Genomic DNA, 18,648 nt, shown 5'->3' with positions numbered 1-18,648 from the left:
TCCCCCATTGTCCGACCTCAGGGACTTGATCTTCCGACCTGTCTGTGTCTCCACAAGAGCTCTGAACTCCTGAAACCGCTTGAAGACCTCACTCTTGGTCTTCAAGAAATAAATCCAAGTCCTCCTGGAGTGATCATCAATGAATAAAACATAGTACTCATATCCACTCAAGGAAACATGAGACATCCCACCGCTCACATCAGAATGAATCAAATCAAGTATCCCAGTCGCTCTGTTGTCACTGCTGGGAAAAGGGGATTTGGCAAACTTGCCCATCGCACATCCTCTGCAAGTATCAAAGTGATCAGTACTGAAATCTGGCACACCTGTAGTGATCTCCCGCAAGGTCCTCAAGGCTCCATGATACATATGTCCCATCCTGCGGTGCCAAATCTCTCACAGCTCAGCACTGCTAGCTCTGCTGTCGGTACTACTGCTCAATGCCAAAAGGGACTGGAATGCAAACTTGTACACCTTTGCATGGCGTACACCTATCACTCTAGCTAAATCAGCTAAAGTGCCCCTGGGATACATCAACACCTGTCCTCCCTGAACAGTACCTCATATCCTCTATCCTCCAAAGCTGAGACGGATATGAGGTTCTTCCTCATCCCTGGCACATAAAGAACATCTGACACCTTCAAGGGAGGTTTGGACTCCCTCTGAAATGTCAGTGTCCCCACACCGACTGCTCTAACAACTTTGTCATCACCGAGTACTACCTCTATATCAGTGCCACTCTCTGAAAGCTCTGAGAAGTACTCACAGACTCCTGTCATGTGACGTGAAGCCCCACTGTCCACATACCAGATACCCGAAGATGCTCCGCTCATCAAGGAAAAAGCATGTTCCCTCTGAACCTGTGTGCCAGGTGATCCTGCACTAGAGGACTCATACATAGTGAACCCAAACTCCCGGTCAAAACAAACTGCAAAGTCCTCAACCTCTGTTGAAGCTGCCACGCTCTGGTTCTTCCCCTTCTTCTTCTTCTTCTCCGGACACACAACTACATAATGTCCCATCTTTTGACAATTCCAACACTTCACCTTGGAATAGTCCTGTGTGTTACCCTGTTTACCTTTACCTTTGCCTTTGCCCCCACCATTGCTTGTGGAAGCCTGCTTCTTCCCTTTGCCTTTCTTGCCTCCTGCCGACAGTGCTACATCCTCATCCTGCTCAATTGGCTTGGCTGCCCCAAGTTGACCTTTCCTGATCTCTGTCTGAATGCAATCATCCCAAAACCTCTCCCATGTGGGAAGGGTCTCACGTGCACAAACCCCATCAGCAAAGTTCATCCATGAACGAGGAAGGCCATTCACTGCAATCCGCACCAACTCAGTGGGTGGAATGTCCTCTCCAAGTGCTGCCAACTCATCTCTCACATTAGTAATCTTTATGAGATATCCAGCTGCACTATCATTGCCCATCTTAATGGTCTTCAGATTCTCCTTCAGGACCATTTTCCGGTTCTCATTAGTACTCTAATAGAGATTGGGCAATCCTGTCCACATCTCATGGGCATTTCTCTTTCCTCTCACATGAGGAATGCAATGGTCTTTGACTCCGTCTAGAATCAGTCTCTTACCCTTGTTGTTCTTTTTATTATACTCAGCCAACTGAGTAGCATCAGTAGGCACAACAACAGGGTTCTGTGTGGTATGCACCATGATGTCCCAGACTTCTGCCTCCTCAAAGATACTCTGCATTCTCTCCTTCCAAACGTTGTAATTTGTATGCCCATCCAGCCTATCCTCCACCCTCAATCCCAATGACATCCTGCTGTCCTAAAACTGAAAAATAGCACTGTTATAGTAAAGATAAAACTGTTGTTTGTGAAAAATCAGCTTGCTGGAATTTTCTGAATGAAAAATCAGCAGGTTGTAATTTTCCTCCTTGCTGTCCCAAACTGAACTTCAGCACTCAAGCTCTGATACCATGTAAAAATTTCTCTTTTCCCGCCCCCGGTTTTCAGTTTCACCTTATTTCTTCCATATAATTAAATGCCATTTCCCATATCCATACATTCAACAACTGAAAAAATAAATTTTCGCTGAAAACACAAATTCTGGAAATTTTACAGAACGCTGGAAATGCAGAAATAAAAAATCAGCAGGTACAAACAGCCATTTAATGTATTTAAACACAGTGATTTTTGGTCAAGGTGACCCTGGAAAAACCCCCTACAACTCTTGGGGAAAACCAGTTCGAGAGCTCTTTCTTATTTCTGGAAAATGCTTTTTACAGTGAGAAATATTCAGCAAAAAAATCAGCAAGCAAATTTTACAACTTATCTCGTTTTCCGTGCCTCACAGCCAACTGGAAAAACTAGCAACAGCAAAACAGAACAGCAATAAATGTTGTACGGCCTCCTCGATTTTCGTGCCAAATTTGCTGTACGGTTTTCCTAGAAAATCGTGCCCAACTTGCTGTACGGTTTTCCTAGAAAATCGTGCCCAACTGCTGTACGGCCTCCACAAATAAACTGTTGTACGGATTTCTAGAAAATCGTGCCAAATATCTGCCTTTCACTGTGTGCTCACTCAGCTGTACGGATTTGCTAAACTGCTGCCTTGGAATGTGTGCCAAGCTGCTGCCTCCTTCTCCTCCCTGTCCAGAAATCTCCCTTGCTCTCTTGCTCTCTCTCTCTCAATCTGCTCATGAAAGAATGAATGACCTTTTCCTCCTTTTCCTCCTTTAATCTAACCCTAAGTGACTTTTGGGTGATCCCTAAATCCAATGGCTGAAATAGATTGAGATCTAGGGCTGAGATTAAATGCTCATTTAAATCTCACTTTTTATTTTTTTAATTCACCCCACTTTAATAAAGACCCACTTAGTCATTTATTTCCAAAGTCACTTTTCCTTTCTAATTTTACATTGACTTTATTAAAGTCACTTTAAAATTAGACTTTAGTAACTTTATCACTTAAAGTCACTTTTAAATTAAATTTGACTTTATAAAAATTATAAAGTCACTTTAGGAGAAAAATTAAATTCTTTTGGACACTTTTCCCTAGGCCAAAGATCAAAGCCTTAGGGAACCACCTGTCCTCCGGTACCAAATTTCAACACAATTAACACTACCTCTTCATTTCCAAGCTTGAAGCTCAAATTAAGACAAATTCACCTCGAACTATTTACAAAACTTAAGAATCATAATCTGACATCAATGATTGCATAAGACAAAGTTAGGGAGTTTCTTCATTTTTGCTACAGGACACGAACGTTGGTTACCAACTGCAAATCTAGGCTGCGAACGCCAACAACCAGACTCCAATCTGTGTCTGTCCTCTAAATTAGGGGAAATTAAAAAATTAATTTCCCACATTTGTACCAACTTCAATTTTGATGACTTCAAACTCCTTTACAATGCTTTCAATCATCAACAACATAGATATATGAATTAGATTCTAAGATGGATTCGTCTTCATAGATGTCATGGCTTGAACATAAATCAGAATTGGGCACATATTGTAAATACCAGCTCATCATGTACCATACTATAAACCGATGATCCTTCCTATTCAATGCTAATATCAAGTTCTTCATACCTTGTTCTCAAATTCTCAAATACCACAACCATTGTGCATGAAATATGCATTGTATCATTGGATCGACCTTCATTTCACCAGCCTCATACACCATTTTAACGTCTTGAACAAAGATCAAATTTACACATCACATGTACATTACTCAGTCTTCATTGGATCAGCGCTACACATCACATCACATTAGAAATCAGCCTTCAGTCTTGTCTTCATCACTGAAATCAGCTTTCATAGCCATTTGACATCAATGCCAACAATACTAACATGACCTAATCTGGTGACTCTGGTAAATATGGTTGGCGATTGTGTTGCCATACACCTTATACGACCTCACACTTGCATCCCACTCATTTGTTGTTCTAGGCCATCCTTGGGCTCCTTTAGCTACTCGCGGCCTATTGTTTCACCGCCTATTGCACTCTCTGTTGACTCAACCTACCCCGCACTCTAACACTAGCACTCCCCTGATACGCTAAAACTATCAACTTGACTCCTATCTGTAATGTCCCTACCAATGGCACAGTCTCGTCCCTTGCAGCCTAACCAATTGTTCAACCAACCTTGCTGCACTCGTGTCCCCGTTACTTGAACCAACAGCTATCCTCACAGTGGGCCTTATTTAATAACCAACATGGATCCCTTTGAAGTCTAGATATATTAAGCAATAAGAGGATCCCAACATGCACATTATGTTCTCTTATGTCCTCATGAATATAATAGTTGTTAATCATGTGCTCCTAGTTGTTTATGTGCAATGGCAAGTTAACTATTTATTGTGCTTCATTGTCATTAACTCACACTTAAAGTAAATCCACCTTTAACATACTTATCATCAACCTCTTTAATTTTCCATTTGGATTCCATAGACTTTAAATCAAGTTCAATTTGTTTTATAGGACTTTCAACAATAAACAGGAACAAATAACTTTGCAACAAATAGTTTCCCTAAACTAGTTATGGGAGAATTAGTTGTCTTATTATTAATTAAGACTCTAAGTGGAATGCTCTCAAAATGTTCCCCATTAATTGAGCTCAAGAAATGTTTTTTCTTCCACCTAAGGCAATTGATGTCAAGAATTACTTGATACATTAATGGAATAACTAACTTTGATGGTCATTAGACTATACTGAAAAACCTATTTGTCAATTTAAGATGGCATTCTCGTTGCAAGGTCTTGTGTACAACCATCCTCTAATATTTAAATATTAGACGTTATTTATTCTTCTACTCTAGTTATGGCCAACGTTGATTTGCACTTCCCACATTTTGATCAGTTTATCCTTTTTGAGCAATTTATAAGGCCAATTTCTATAAACACCCTCTTCCCATGCAAGGCTTAAAGACAGGTTGGTTTTGAATGTAGACCCTTGTGTATAATTGAAAACTTTGGAGCTTTAGGGTTATGTCATTGTGCAACTTCTAAGACATTGCTCGTCTTCATTGAATCATTGAACTAACGATGTGATTCTTCCTTTTGGCTCCCAAGATGTAACCCCTACCACCACAATCATAAACACTAACTTTGGTAAAGCATAATAGCTTATGGGCAACAGGAAATGTATACCCAAATTCATTTCACAATTTCAGTGTTACCTAACTTACAATGTTAGTTGAAAGAGGTTCTGCAGCTTTAAAAAAGTTATTTAATGGCTATTTTCCTAAGGGGGATGAAAAATCAAAGATCAAAATGAAGTCGAAAATGGATGCAAATGAGAGATAGTCAACATGGACTCTGCTAGACCATGCAACATGGAGAGGAAAACTAAGAAAGACAATAAACAAGGAAAATAACGCATACACAAAGAGAAGCCAGAGGCACCTGATTTTTGCAACCCATGCGACAAACCACCACAGCCAGCAAAAATATCTAGTGTTGACAAACAACAGCGGTGAGTGGCTTCTAACATCTCTTCTGCAGCTTGTTCCACTGAAATGGTCTTTCCCTTTCGCTTAGCACTTGCAGTTTCATCTACATGATGTTTGCCCTTCTTGCCTACTATGCTTTTTGAGGAGGAGCTTAACTTGATGTTTGCAGGCAGCTATACATGGTATAAATTTAAAAATCAGTTCTGCTTGAATATTTGGATTGAACTTGCATAATGAAAGTATCTGTCACTCTCAAGAAATTTTAAAGCTTACCTGCTCAAGTGTGCCCTTTTTTGGATTGTAGATGCAGCTACAAAAGAAAATGTGATCAAAAATAGCATTGCCAGGTGTGAGAGATAAATGCTGATGTCTTCTAACTTCACATTTTCCCTTTATTGCGGTCACTTCTACAGTAGCAGTTTCATTGCTATAATATACCTGTCAAGACATCAACAACAGCTATTACTGGTGCTCCCATGATGCTTTTCATTTCAATATATATAAAAACAACACTTTATACAAACAGGTATAGCAGTTTTATTCGAACTAAAGAAATTATGGAGATCAACTTAAGATGCACAAACAAATTTAGGCAGATGGCCAGATACTCTAAGTAGCAGAAAATTCATACAATTTGGACTTCTAATTGGAGCTTGAATTTAAATTTCAGAAAATCAATTTAACAGAATTCAGTGCAATGTTGCTGATATGGCATAGGCGAAAATTGCAAATACATAAAGCAAAGTTTTACAAGGTACAGAAATCCGACAGGTGAAACCAAATGTAAGGCAGTACAGGTGTCAACAAAAGAGAAAGATGTTTCATACATGAGAGTGCTGGTCCGTAAACAAGCTTCAGATACATAAGCACAAAAATGCACAATAGTATTTATCTAGTCCTTAGCTTAAGCTACTCTGCATAGAAATAAGTGAAAGTATATTTTTATAGATGAGCCAGTAAAATTTGGATTACCAGAAAAGGGCATAATGCATTCACCTCTCTGATGTCGGCAGTATAAGCCTTTTCAGTCCCAATGTCCTCTGGCCGGAAGAATCTCCGAAGTATTATTTGTGTGGGCTTTGATTCACCCTTATTTAAGCTACTTGAACTTTTAATCTCTAAAATTTGACAAACAATGTAGGCTCTAAGCCCTCTATTTCTACTTGCTTTGAACCTTTCTATTGGTTCCTTGTCATCTCCTAGTGGAGGAAATTGTCCTGGGTCCACATACACAAAATCGAGAAGAGAGTACTTCACACCTTCATACCTAAATCCATCCTTATTTTTAAGCAGGCAGAGTTCAAGACCCTGTTTTTCATCTTCTCTGAGTCCGCAAGAAAGACATTGTCCATTACCAAGGCCTAAAGTGTCATAAGGAAGAGAAAGAAATGCACCCCTCTCAGGGGAATACATAGATTTGCAGAAATATTCCACAGGCAGCCTCTTCTGCTCCCGCTCCACAGCCTGTACCCTATCAGTTTCATCTGCGGAAAAGTTTTCTTTCCGATACTGATGACCCCAAGGTCGTAACCTGATCTCCACTTCTACAGTCTCTTTTACATCATTCAGATCAATATGTAGGCATTGACTAGTCAAAAAAACTTCCCTTGAATTAGCTGCATTTCCTAGCACAGTTTGGCTTCCTCTCTGAAGCACCCTTCCATGAAGGATTTTTGTACCAGAAGATTTCTCATACATGTATTCAACAAAAAGAATAACTGGCAAATTCTGTTCATCTAAATCCACTAAAACTGCACCACCCACAGCAACAATAAGTCCATGAACATAGGCACTCTTGTGCAGGGGTTCACCAAACATTGTTTTGCCCATGAAATTTCCCGCCCATTTTGCATCTTTTTTGTTTCGTCTGACTTTCCCTTTTTTGATTGGGAGAGATGGTTTAGTTACATTCTCTGAAGCAAAAATTGTCTCCTCGTCATCTTCACTGTCTTCCTGGTCTTCCTGTTCGTCTACATCTTTGTCACCATTATCAGCAAAGTCCTTGGCTTCTTCTGATGCAGAGCATGTATAATATTCGCTCCAGATGTGATTTATAAGCTTTGTCATAGTAGCCCGCATTGCTTTCGGCTTGTACGTATCAGGTCTGACAATGGCCCGGGGATTCAGATTTCTTGCCTTCACTATTTCTTTCTTCTTTGTCAAAGCTAGTTTTGTGTGATGCCTTTGCTCCATCTTGGCTGAAAGGTCTGTCGTAAAGGCACTCCTTTGGATGTGTTCATCTGGACATGCTGCAAATTGATGCAAAATTATCTGACCATGAACGACAACATACCTCTCTATGTCTGTCAAGTTAGATGAGATAAAAGTTGATTCACCTTTGTCTTGGTCTGCCAGTTTCCTTATCACATCTGAGAACGAAAGCTTGGAAGCACGACCCTGCTCCTTCAGCATTACAATTACTTTAATTGCAAGTCTAGCTATTTTCAGCACAGGCTTATACCAAGGAGAATACCGCTCAGAGGGCTTCCCAAGTCTATACCAAGCCCCATCTGTGCGAATTGATATAGAGAGTATATTTGCTCCAAATTCAATCAACCATTCCTTGATTGCACTCAAGTATATGCGAATTCCTTGTGGTTCTTTTTCTTCATATTTATGAGTCCGCCAAGAGTCATCATCAAGACAATATCCACAGTCATCATCTTCAATCATGATTCCTGAACCAAATATTTCAGTATCTGTCTCGGTGCCACCAAGCATAGGAAGAAGTTCTAATGAAACAAGTCTGAGATCAGAGTTGTAGAGAGACCAATCGTTTAACATTCTGTGGGGAAGATCCTCGGGAGCTAATACAGATGAATCATCATTGAAAAGGACATACTCATCCATTTCATGTTCATCTGCCTTATAAAAGGCTGGTAAAGGATAATCATTGGCAATTTCATCCTCATTGATTTTGATGTAAACCTTCTTCCTCGGAGACTTGCGACTTGGTTTTGCAGCCTTCCAGTCATTCCCATCTTGAATCGATCTTGCCAGTTTTTCATCCTCCTTAACAACTGGTGCAGAGGAAGAAGCAGCAGTAGAAGACTCAACAACTTTTACCCCTTCAGATCCCTTCTTTGAGAACTTGAAGTACTCGCTCTCCAAAGCTACAAGAGAAGGCAGACCCGTGAAGCGTTGTTCATTCTCCGATGAATCATCATCATCCAGAGCTTCTAGCTGACTGACAATAAAAGAACCCTGTGACAAAATGAAATCTCGCCCCATAAACCTTCCCTGATGGTTCTTGGAAATGGACCGGGTCACCCGAGCCACTAATTCATCCAACCCTAGCTCAGGCATGCCACCATCAGGCTTTGACAGAGCACGATAAACCTCGACACACAGCATTGCCTTCTCTTGCAAAATAGTGAAGAATTTCTTGTATGGACCCGCAGGCTTGACGCAGATGTACTCTGCTGCACCCGTTGTGAGCCAAAGAACAGGAAAGCCATCCTCATAACCCGTTATAGACCATGACTCTACACGCCCAAAACCCTCGCAGCGAACCCCTTCTGATTTGTCCAACGAACCATTCATTGGACAAATATAACCTGAAATGTAAAGGTTAATTGCATTTACCATTTCAATGGCCTGAGATTTACCATGCTCATCATGGACGGTAAAATCCGTTAAACGCCGTTGCGGAGGACTTTCGTCCGAATCTTCGACATCCTGTTCTGTGAGTGAAATAGCGACTTTCTCCTCTTCTGTTATTCGAAGCTTCTTGGCTTCAATAATTGACCTTTTTTTATCGAGACGGATATTTTTTTCCTTGTAATGCATTCCTGTAGCTGTGCGCTTGGGCTGCCTTCTGATTTGATTCCGCTCATCGGCGCCTTGAACATCGAATTCTTTAATTTCGTTAGGTTTTGTTTGTTTTTTCGGTTTATTATTACCCATTTCTTGAGAACTATCACAGTCTCTGCCCGACGCCAAGTCTCTACGCACTCTTTCCGGCTACGGAACTTCTCACCTGTGTGCACGGATGAGCAAGGGCTTGAATATCATGATGGCGAAGACGAGGAACGTAGGTATTTAAGCAATCAAGTAACTAAGTGGCATATGTTCTGCTCTTTTAATTTGATAACAAACTAATACAGTGCCTGCGGATAAGAGAGATGATGTGAATAAAGGAATGCGACAATACCTGTGGAAGGAATGTATGTCCGTCGAATTCGAGCATTGGTCACAATTATTTGCAGTACAGTGCCTCCCTGTTGCTTCCACTGAACCAGGACGGATGACCCAGACGCCGCCATTAACAAAAATATTTAAAGGTGTTCCTCCAACCCGAAAACCGCATTGCATTCACCCCATGGGTCTGGTCAATTAAAGGGAGACTTTTATTGCACAAAAACCGGAGGTGGATTGCCGTTTTCGATGATCTTTCCCCAAGAAAAAGCCCTTACGTCTCCAAAATTTTCGCCAATACTGACCACAATAAAGCCAAATCCGAGAGCCTCTTGCTTCGACAGGGCATGAATGCCCAAATGCCTTGGCGTCTTGATAAATGGGATCAAGATGCTATATAGAAGCTCGCAATGTTTAAAAATTCGCCTAAAGCTAAAAAGTATTTAAGGAGCCTTATTCGGCTTCGTAAGAAGTTGTCCATATCTAGCAGAGAATGACAACTGACCATCCAAGTTTAGGATGAAATGACATAAATAATCTTGAGCGAGATATTAAGGAAGGAAATAAATGGCTCAACCCGCACAACAAATGCAAGTCTTACACGATCTTTCTAAAAGGCCCCTGATATGGCCTTTTTCATGATAATGTGGAGTGATTTTATTCCAAAAACTGCAAAACGTCAAGCTGCTCAAATCCGCAGATACTCACAAATCCCTCTTATTTGTGCCCAAAAGATGTTTGGGATTCAGAAAAAATGGTAAATTTACATCGACTAAGCCAGAACGATCCAGATAGCCCAAAACTTGTCGTTCTGAAGTGAAGTGAATTGAATTTCAAGCGCGTCGCTCTTTTTGAAGCATGTCATGAGACTGCCACAGGACACGCAGCAAAACCAATACAATTCATTGTTTTTGCATAAAACCAGCAACAGCTGTCCAGCTTTTACAACAAAAATCGCCGAAACTCAGTCAAAATTAAGCATTTTGACTTCATAATCTGGATTGGAAGTCGTCCAACCATTCTTACTATCGGCCGCACCTCTGCATAGTTCCCAAGAACCCTAAACAGTTACAAATTGACCAAGAGTGCATAAAAATAAATGGAGAGTCCGTAGAAGACAATTCTGTGAAACAGATTTCAGGGATTCAACAAAAAATGAGGCATTTGACTTTATTGTCTTCGAGATTTTTACAGTTTCTACATCATCAACAATATTTTCAGGTTTTCACTCCGTCGAGAATATTGTAAGGGCTTTATCTGCTCCGATGAATTTCGAGGTGCCTGTTCCGGGCTTCGGCTCAGTTCCGTTAGCTGTTCCTTTGCAGTAAAAAAACCTTAAATTTAGCGCCTCGTCGTTTTCATTCGAGCGGTATGATAGTGAATCGTTTCCATTTGATTTTTCGATGAAGAATACGAACATTTCCCGCCTATTGGGAGATCATGTGTGCATATGAACCGATCCCATGGCCTTTGGGGTCAGCGACGATGAAGGACTTGCCACCTCCATCGCTCCAAATTTTTTGCAGAGCACCTTGGGAAATTGTAAGAAAACTTATATGTTTCACCATGGAAGGAGATCTATTTAATTTAATTTTACAGATCTTTCCATTATTCTTAGGAGGGCACCTTGGGAAATTGCTATAAAACTTTTATGTTTAATTATATTTAAAAGTTAATTTAATTTAACCGATCTTTCCGTCTTTCCATGATATCGGTTTTATAATTATTTTATTTTTTTGGGGAAATGTATAAATGGAGATATTTAATTTTAAGTTTCAACGGTTAATTGCTTGGGATTTCGAATTTTTTTTAATTATTTTTTTTAATCAGTATATTATTTTCTTTTAATTTAACAAGTATAATTATTTTATGAGAAATTTCAAGTATAATTTTATTTTTTTGGCCTAAATGACATGAAATTTCATTTTATAAGTAAATAAAATATGTACCTTTAATTTTTTAATAAAAATATGACTAACTATATTTTAACATCTCTTAATAATTAATTATACTATTATTTATATATTTAATAATTTTTTAACTAATTATTAATTAATTTATTTTAAAGATTATTTATTTTAAGTTATAGTTTTAATAGTTCGTAGTCCCTTTAACCTTTATATAACTAACTATCAATTTAATATTCATTGGAATTATAAAAATAGAGGTCATGCCCTTAGGGTCAAATTTAGCATATAACTAGCTATCAATTTAATATTCATTGGAATTATAAAAATAGAGGTCATGCCCTTAATCCTATTCAACTAACCGTTTCCTGTCAAATTTAGCCATTAGTCCATATAGCCGTTGCTTGGTCAAGAAATATAGCCATTGGAGGTCCTGCTCAAACTATTTAATAGGCAAAGCTAGATCTGTTTCTTCAACTTGTCCTACGATGAACCACACTTTGTTGGTTCGAAATGCGTGGACAAATGAAATTTAGGTCCTACTCAAACTATTTAATAGGCAAAGCTAGATCTGTTTCTTCAACTTGTCATGATGATGAACCACACTTGTTGGTTCGAAATGCGTGGACAAATGAAATTTCATGTGATTTACGCCGAAAATTTTCTCATAAAATTGATATGGATCATAGAAGCCTCAATTCAGCAAGTATAATTATTTATTTTCAAGATTTGAAGCTTATACTCAACAATTTTAACTTTACAATGTTTTTAATATGAAAATGATAATTTAATCAATTTAAAAGGTGCATTATTGAGTTTAAAAATAAATAAATAAATAAATTTTCATAATTCTAAATCATTTGAAATAAGATCTTTCCATAAACTTGATAATGATTGTTTTTTTTTTCTTTTTTTATGGTGGGAAAATCTATCATAACTCAATTATCAAATTAATAGTGAAGAAAGTCATCTATCGGTACTATCCATGAATGACTCATCACCCTTATTCAAGGAAAATCAAGGCACCTAGAATAACTCGATGCTGGTCCCATAAGTGGGTGGCTTTCACTCCTACGAGGGCTCTTGAGTTGTTAACCTAAAAGTCCATCCATGAATGACTCATCACCCTTATTCAAGGAAAATCAAGGCACCTAGAATAACTCGATGGTGGTCCGATAAGTGGGTGGCTTTCACTCCTACGGGTCTTGAGTTGTTAACCTGAAAGTCCTAAGAAGACGAGCTCGAGTTGTTAACCTAAAAGTCCTAGGAAGACGAGCTCTTGGCCAAGTAGAAGTGAGTGGCTTTCCCTCCTACTAGGGGTCTTGAGTTGTTAACCTAAAAGTCCTAGGAAGACAAGCTCTTGGCCAAGTAGAAGTGGGTGGTTTTCACTCCTACCAAGGGTCTTGGGTTGTTAACCTAAAAGTCCTAGGAAGACGAGCTCTTGGCCAAGTAGAAGTTGTTTTAGAGCATAATGTACTTGACAATGATATTGCCACAACCAATCAAATTAATTTTTTAAATAAAATTTTATTTTAATTACTTATATACTATCATTCAAAATTGTTAATAAGTTTCAAAATTTATTTAATTATGTTACTAAATGTGTTTATTTTAGAAGGTGTAGTCTAATTAATAAACAAAATGGTTTTTTGGTCCAAATGTGAGAATAAACAATTTAAACTTTTGATTTTTAAAAATCTCTATAGAGGCAAATTTGACCAAAAAAAATCATATTTGTCATTTTATAGTCTATTAGTTAGACTAGGCAATTGTAGAATAAGATTTCAAAAATTTTAATTTAATAAATAGATGGTAGGGATTTAACCTCTACTAATATCCACAAATCACTAGAGAAGGTTGAGATCTATTTGGTACTTAATAAAATATTTATATAAATTATTTTGACTATGACATGAGTTATGGTTTTATGGGCAAATGGTATTGATAAGCCATGGTATTATAACGAAGACTATTTACAAGTTGCATGGTAAAGTGGGGTAAACTACATATATTTTTAATTACGTGGATAGATGTATCTATTTTACAATAGGCCTTGCAAAATTAATAACATAAACAAAATAAATAAATAAATAAATATATATATATAATAAAAATAAATAAAATTAAAATAATAATAATAAAACATAAATTCTCCAACCCAGTATGGTAAAGATGTTGTAATGTCGATGATGCATTTTGGCTGAGGAATGCAGGGCCGATGGGAGGAGGATAGCAGAGAGAGAGCAGGCACGCATGTGGCAAGAAGCGAAATCAGACAGAGACAGCCGGAAGGTTCGTAGGCAGGGTACCTGGGAACGTGGGTCGCAAATGTTCCCCCACTGAAAATGGCAATTGAATGTCTCTCGAGGGTTTGTTTCTCGGTTGCCTCCTCGCTGTCACCATTCCCGAGCTGCTCACAGCTGCACCTTGACAATGAAGGGGGGCGAAACTGACCGTTTGCGTACAGGTTATTCGTGTTTACCTACTATAATTTGTTTAATCATGGTCAAACCTAGCGAAGCTGTTGATCTCGATCTCGAGCCAGAAGACATTCTGTCGGTATGGGGAATGGACATAATTGCACAGAACCTTGAATGATTCATCGGGCCAACTGGACACCCTGGGAACACTAAATCAGGCTCGGAGGTGACCTGGAAGAACAGTAAATCGATAGGTCTTCTGGAGGAAAGTTTGGGGCTAGGCTTTCTGAGCAGCCAAGGAGCAACAACGTTTTCTTTGCCTCAGGAGACGAGAATCCAGGAGGAAGCTTTCACACAAGCGGAAACCCAGCAGTTTCATCAAGTAAGTACTGAGAAACCCCCCCCCCCCTCCCCGCCTGAGCATTTTTCCTCTGGAGGTCTTGAGGACATTGTTTACAGTTGCAGTCTGCGGAAATTGTCGGGAAATAGCCCGGGTTGTGGTCTTAAAGTAGATCTAGGGTTTGTAGAGGCGGAGCAGCCGCTGGTTGCTAGTAAAATCTTTTTAGCCCGGGACTTGTCAAACCCCAGATTGTCATATGGGAAGGTGGATTTAGGGCCTGGTCGGGGTTCGACCCTCAGGAAGGAGGTCCCTGATAATGAAGGTGGAGTGGGTTTTCCCGAAAAGTTAGGGGTCTTGGGGATTTCAGAAGGGATAGTGGGAGGCTCTGGAAGCGGGATTATAGCAGAAAAGGAAGGAAGAGAAAACCTTACCTCTGGCGCAGGGAAGAATTCTGTTCTGCAGCAGGAAGAAGCAGCAAATGGTGCAGCAGTTGCCCAGATCAGGGAGGAGGGGTCAGGCAAGAGGCAGACGGGGGAAAAAAGGAAGAAGCAGAAAATCATAAAGAAGAAAGAACCCATAGCAAATCTAGTCTTAGGAATGGATGTTCAGATAGAAGAAGCCATTGAGGTGGCTGAGCTTACCCTGGTGGGTAGAGCAAGGGGAAAGAAACATTCTGCTCAATTTATCCAAAATTGGGCCTCGCAGCAATGGCAGTCGGCTCCAAACAAGGGTTTCCAGGTAACATCCTTGGCGAAAGGATGGTTCATAGTAAGATTTGAAAAGAAAGAGGCGGCGGATTGGGTCCTGGGGAAGAACTGGGCTTTCGGTAGCCACCCAGTAATGTTCAAGCATTGGACTCCTCTATTCGATGCTCAGCGAGAGAAGGTGGAGGACATTCCTGTTTGGGTGCGCGTGCCTAGACTACCACCTTTCTTGTGGGTGGAATCAGTCTTCACATCCATCGGGAATCACCTCAGCTCATACTTGGAAACAGACATGTCATTCATTCAAACAAGGGACAAGGCGATGGCTCGGATACTGGTGAGATTGAATCCCAGAGAAGGACTTGTGGAAAATATTAAAATTCAATAAAAAGATTTCATTTATGATCAACCTCTGGATTATGAACATCTGCCATTTAGATGCCACAGATGTCATGTTTACGGTCATTTGGCAAGAGACTACCCTCTGGGATACCGCCGCAGGCAGAAGCAGAAGAAGGCCAAGGTGGATCCTTTGGAGGCGGAGAAGGAAAGGACCTCATTGTTAGAGAAGGATCACGAGCCGGATCCCATGGAATTGGACAGAAGTCAGGAGGAGAAGATAAAGGATCCAGTTCATGAGGTCACTCCTGTACAGTAGTAAGAGCCTGAGAAGTATGTTCAGGATACCATTGAAGCACCTGCAGAAACCCTCTATGAAGACTCAAAGGGTATGCGACTGGACTCAAGTATTCCATCCTTTTCTCCATCTATATCAATAAAAGATGCTAGTTTACTTTCTTATGCTCATATTAGTAATTGTCCTATATCTTCTGAATATTCACAAGTTGATAGCATCATAACTTCCATCCCCAAATTAGATCTGAACTGTGAGGGGGTTCCGGTTGAGAAGGAGGGAGAAAGGAGAGGTCCCCTTCTGGGTTCAAAACATTATAACCTTCGTTCTCATGACAAAAAACCGCCTCCTTTAGAGCCAGTAGGGGGTTTAGGAATGGATTTGTCCTTGAGTACTAAGCGGAAAACACGAGGTAGGAAATCTAATCTGTCAAAAGCTCGGGTGAGAGCTAAGATGGATGTGGCTAACGGGAAACAAATGTCTATCTCTGGGGTTCTTAGAGCAGTGAAACCCTGTGTGGAGATTGTAAAATGATTTTTCTTTCCTGGAACTGTAGGGGTTTAGCCAGTAAACCTAAAAAACTGGCTCTCAAAGAAATCGTCCATCGATATAACCCTGATGTCCTTATGTTGCAAGAAACCTTAGGGAGGGGTGAGGAAGTATCGACAATATTAACCTCCCTTCTCCCAGGGTGGAACTTTCAAGCATCGGACTCCATAGGACACTCGGGAGGTATTGCCATGGGCATCAGGGAAGGAAGATTGAAATTGAAGAATCTTTGGGGGATGGAGCATGCTTTGGGTATGGAAGTCCTATCCTCCGAACTAGGTGTACCCCTGATGATAGTCAATATTTATGGCCCATGCCAAGGGAGAGCTTCATTCTGGAATTCATTTCTCTCCAAATCAGTGGTGAGGAATCCAATCTTGGTGGTAGGCGGAGACCTCAATTTCTCTATTGGAACTGCTGAAACTTGGGGTCCAGCAGCCAGAGAAGACTCGCTATCAGATTTTTTCCTTAATCTGCTCAACACCCATAATCTGATGGATATAAACCTATTGAAACTAAGGCCCACATGGAGGAATCGACAAACCGGCGAAGCCAGAATTGCAAAAAGATTGGATCGGTTCCTCCTTTGTGAAGATGTAGCATCAAGGATTCTTGTTTTTCGTCAATGGGTGGGAGAGGGAGGAAACTTGGATCACCTTCCAATTCTTCTTGAGCTTTCCAAGCCTCTAAAAAAGCCGGCAGCCCCTTTTAAATTCAACTCCTCATGGCTGCAAGAGAACTCTTTCAATAATCTCTTTAGAGAAACCTAGAGATGTCCAATTATAAACTCCACTGAGGACAAGGGCTTCCTGTTCATGGAAAATCTTAAGAGATTGAAAAAAACAACAGTGCAGTGGTCGAAGGCTAGGAAGCAAAAACAGAATGAACATCTAAATCAAATTGGCCTTCAACTCCAAGAACTAGAAAGTCCTGATTTAGATGGCTATGAAACCCAAGAGAAAAAGGACAAAATCCTGTTGTTGGAAGGTCAACGAAGTAAAATACTGCTAACAAGAGAGGACGAATGGAGGTTGAAAAGTAGAGCTGTTTGGCTGAAGGCAGGAGATGAAAATACAAAAATTTCCCACAATTATGCTAGAGGAAAGAAGAACTCGAACACCATCTGGAAGCTAAAGGATGAAGAAGGCAGAGAAGCAAACTCATTTTCAACTCTTTCTCACATGGGGAGAAGCCACTTTCAAAAGTTGTTCATAGATCAAGGGGAAGTTACGTTGGCAGAGGTTATCAAAACAGCCCAATGCTTTCCTCGCTACATGGAGGAGGAAGAAGCGGAGGAGCTAATGGGAGAAGTCATAAAGGAGGAGGTCGAGAGCATCATTAAATCAATGGCAAAGGACAAGAGTCCAGGCCCGGATGGGTGGACAATAGAACTATTCCAACACTTTTTCGACCAAATTGGACTAGAATTGACGAAGGTGGTCGAAGAATCCAGGAGGAAAGGTGCTATCTACCCTCCTTTCAACTTAACTTTTATAGCACTAATCCCAAAAAAAGAAGATTCGGGTTCCTTTGAAGACTTTAGGCCAATCTCACTTTGTAACTGCATTTACAAAATCATTGCAAAAGTGATCGCGGTCCGAGTGAAGCCCATCTTGTCAAGATGTATTTCAAATGAACAGTTTGGGTTTTTGGATGGCAGACAGATCCATGAGGCCATAGGGGTTGCACAGGAAACAATCCATAGCGTCAAACTGATGAAAAGGAAAGGGGCAGTTGTGAAAATAGATCTATCAAAAGCTTATGATAGAATAAGTTGGACCTACATCCGGATGTTACTAACACATCTGGGTTTCAAAATCGACTTTATTAACTGGATCATGGGATGCATCACAAGTGTTAGCTTCGTGGTCCTGATAAATGGAGCAGCTTCCTCTTTTTTCAAAGGGCAAAGAGGATTGAGACAGGGATGCCCTCTGTCGCCCTTGCTTTTTCTTCTGGTTGCTGAAGGTCTAAGCCAATTAGTACAGAAGGCAAAAAGGGATGGAGCTATAAGAGGATTGGAAGTGGCAATCGATATGTTTATTTCTCATTTACTCTTTGTAGATGACATTTTACTCTTCGGCAATGGGAACATAAATGAAATAAAGGAACTCAAGAGGATTCTAGATCTTTTCATGAAAGCCACAGGAATGCAAGTGAACCATAGGAAATCACAATTGATTCTGGAAGGCTTTAACAGGCAGGAGATAGCCCAAATTTCAACAGTCTTACCCTTCGATGTTCACAAACTCGATGATCCATTCAAATATCTGGGGTTCTGGTTGAAACCGAATGCTTATCGGAAACAGGATTGGAACTGGCTAATAGCAAAAATAGAAGTCAGAATTACTCATTGGAGTTTCAAATGGCTTTCAAGGGCTGGAAGGTTGACCCTTATCAAATCTGTCCTCCTAGCAATTCTGGTCTATTGGGCAGCCTTAACATGGGTTCCTAAAGGCATTTTGGAGAAGATAAGAAGGATTTGTAGCAGATTTCTCTGGGCAGGATCAAAGGAGGAATCAGTTCTACCTTGGGTAGCTTG

At 40.2% G+C, this 18,648-nt stretch overlaps 1 pseudogene across 1 annotated transcript; it reads right to left on the bottom strand.

Moving 5' to 3' along the window:
- Positions 1 to 5,231: 5,231 nt before the first annotated feature.
- Positions 5,232 to 11,153, bottom strand: LOC149162625 (DNA (cytosine-5)-methyltransferase 1B pseudogene; annotated as a pseudogene). Its single transcript, XR_016261458.1, has 4 exons — positions 9,569 to 11,153; positions 6,412 to 9,394; positions 5,689 to 5,853; positions 5,232 to 5,588 (listed from the first exon to the last, which is right to left on the bottom strand). The product of XR_016261458.1 is annotated as a DNA (cytosine-5)-methyltransferase 1B pseudogene (transcript).
- Positions 11,154 to 18,648: the final 7,495 nt, after the last annotated feature.

Source organism: Pinus tabuliformis, chromosome 5_2, assembly GCF_031772625.1.
Source record: "Pinus tabuliformis cultivar Carrire ecotype Pingquan chromosome 5_2, CPIR1, whole genome shotgun sequence".
In the NCBI taxonomy this organism is placed as follows: domain Eukaryota; kingdom Viridiplantae; phylum Streptophyta; class Pinopsida; order Pinales; family Pinaceae; genus Pinus; species Pinus tabuliformis.
The sequence above is the reverse complement of the archived record's forward strand: the minus strand, read 5'-3'. Positions and strand labels throughout refer to the sequence as shown.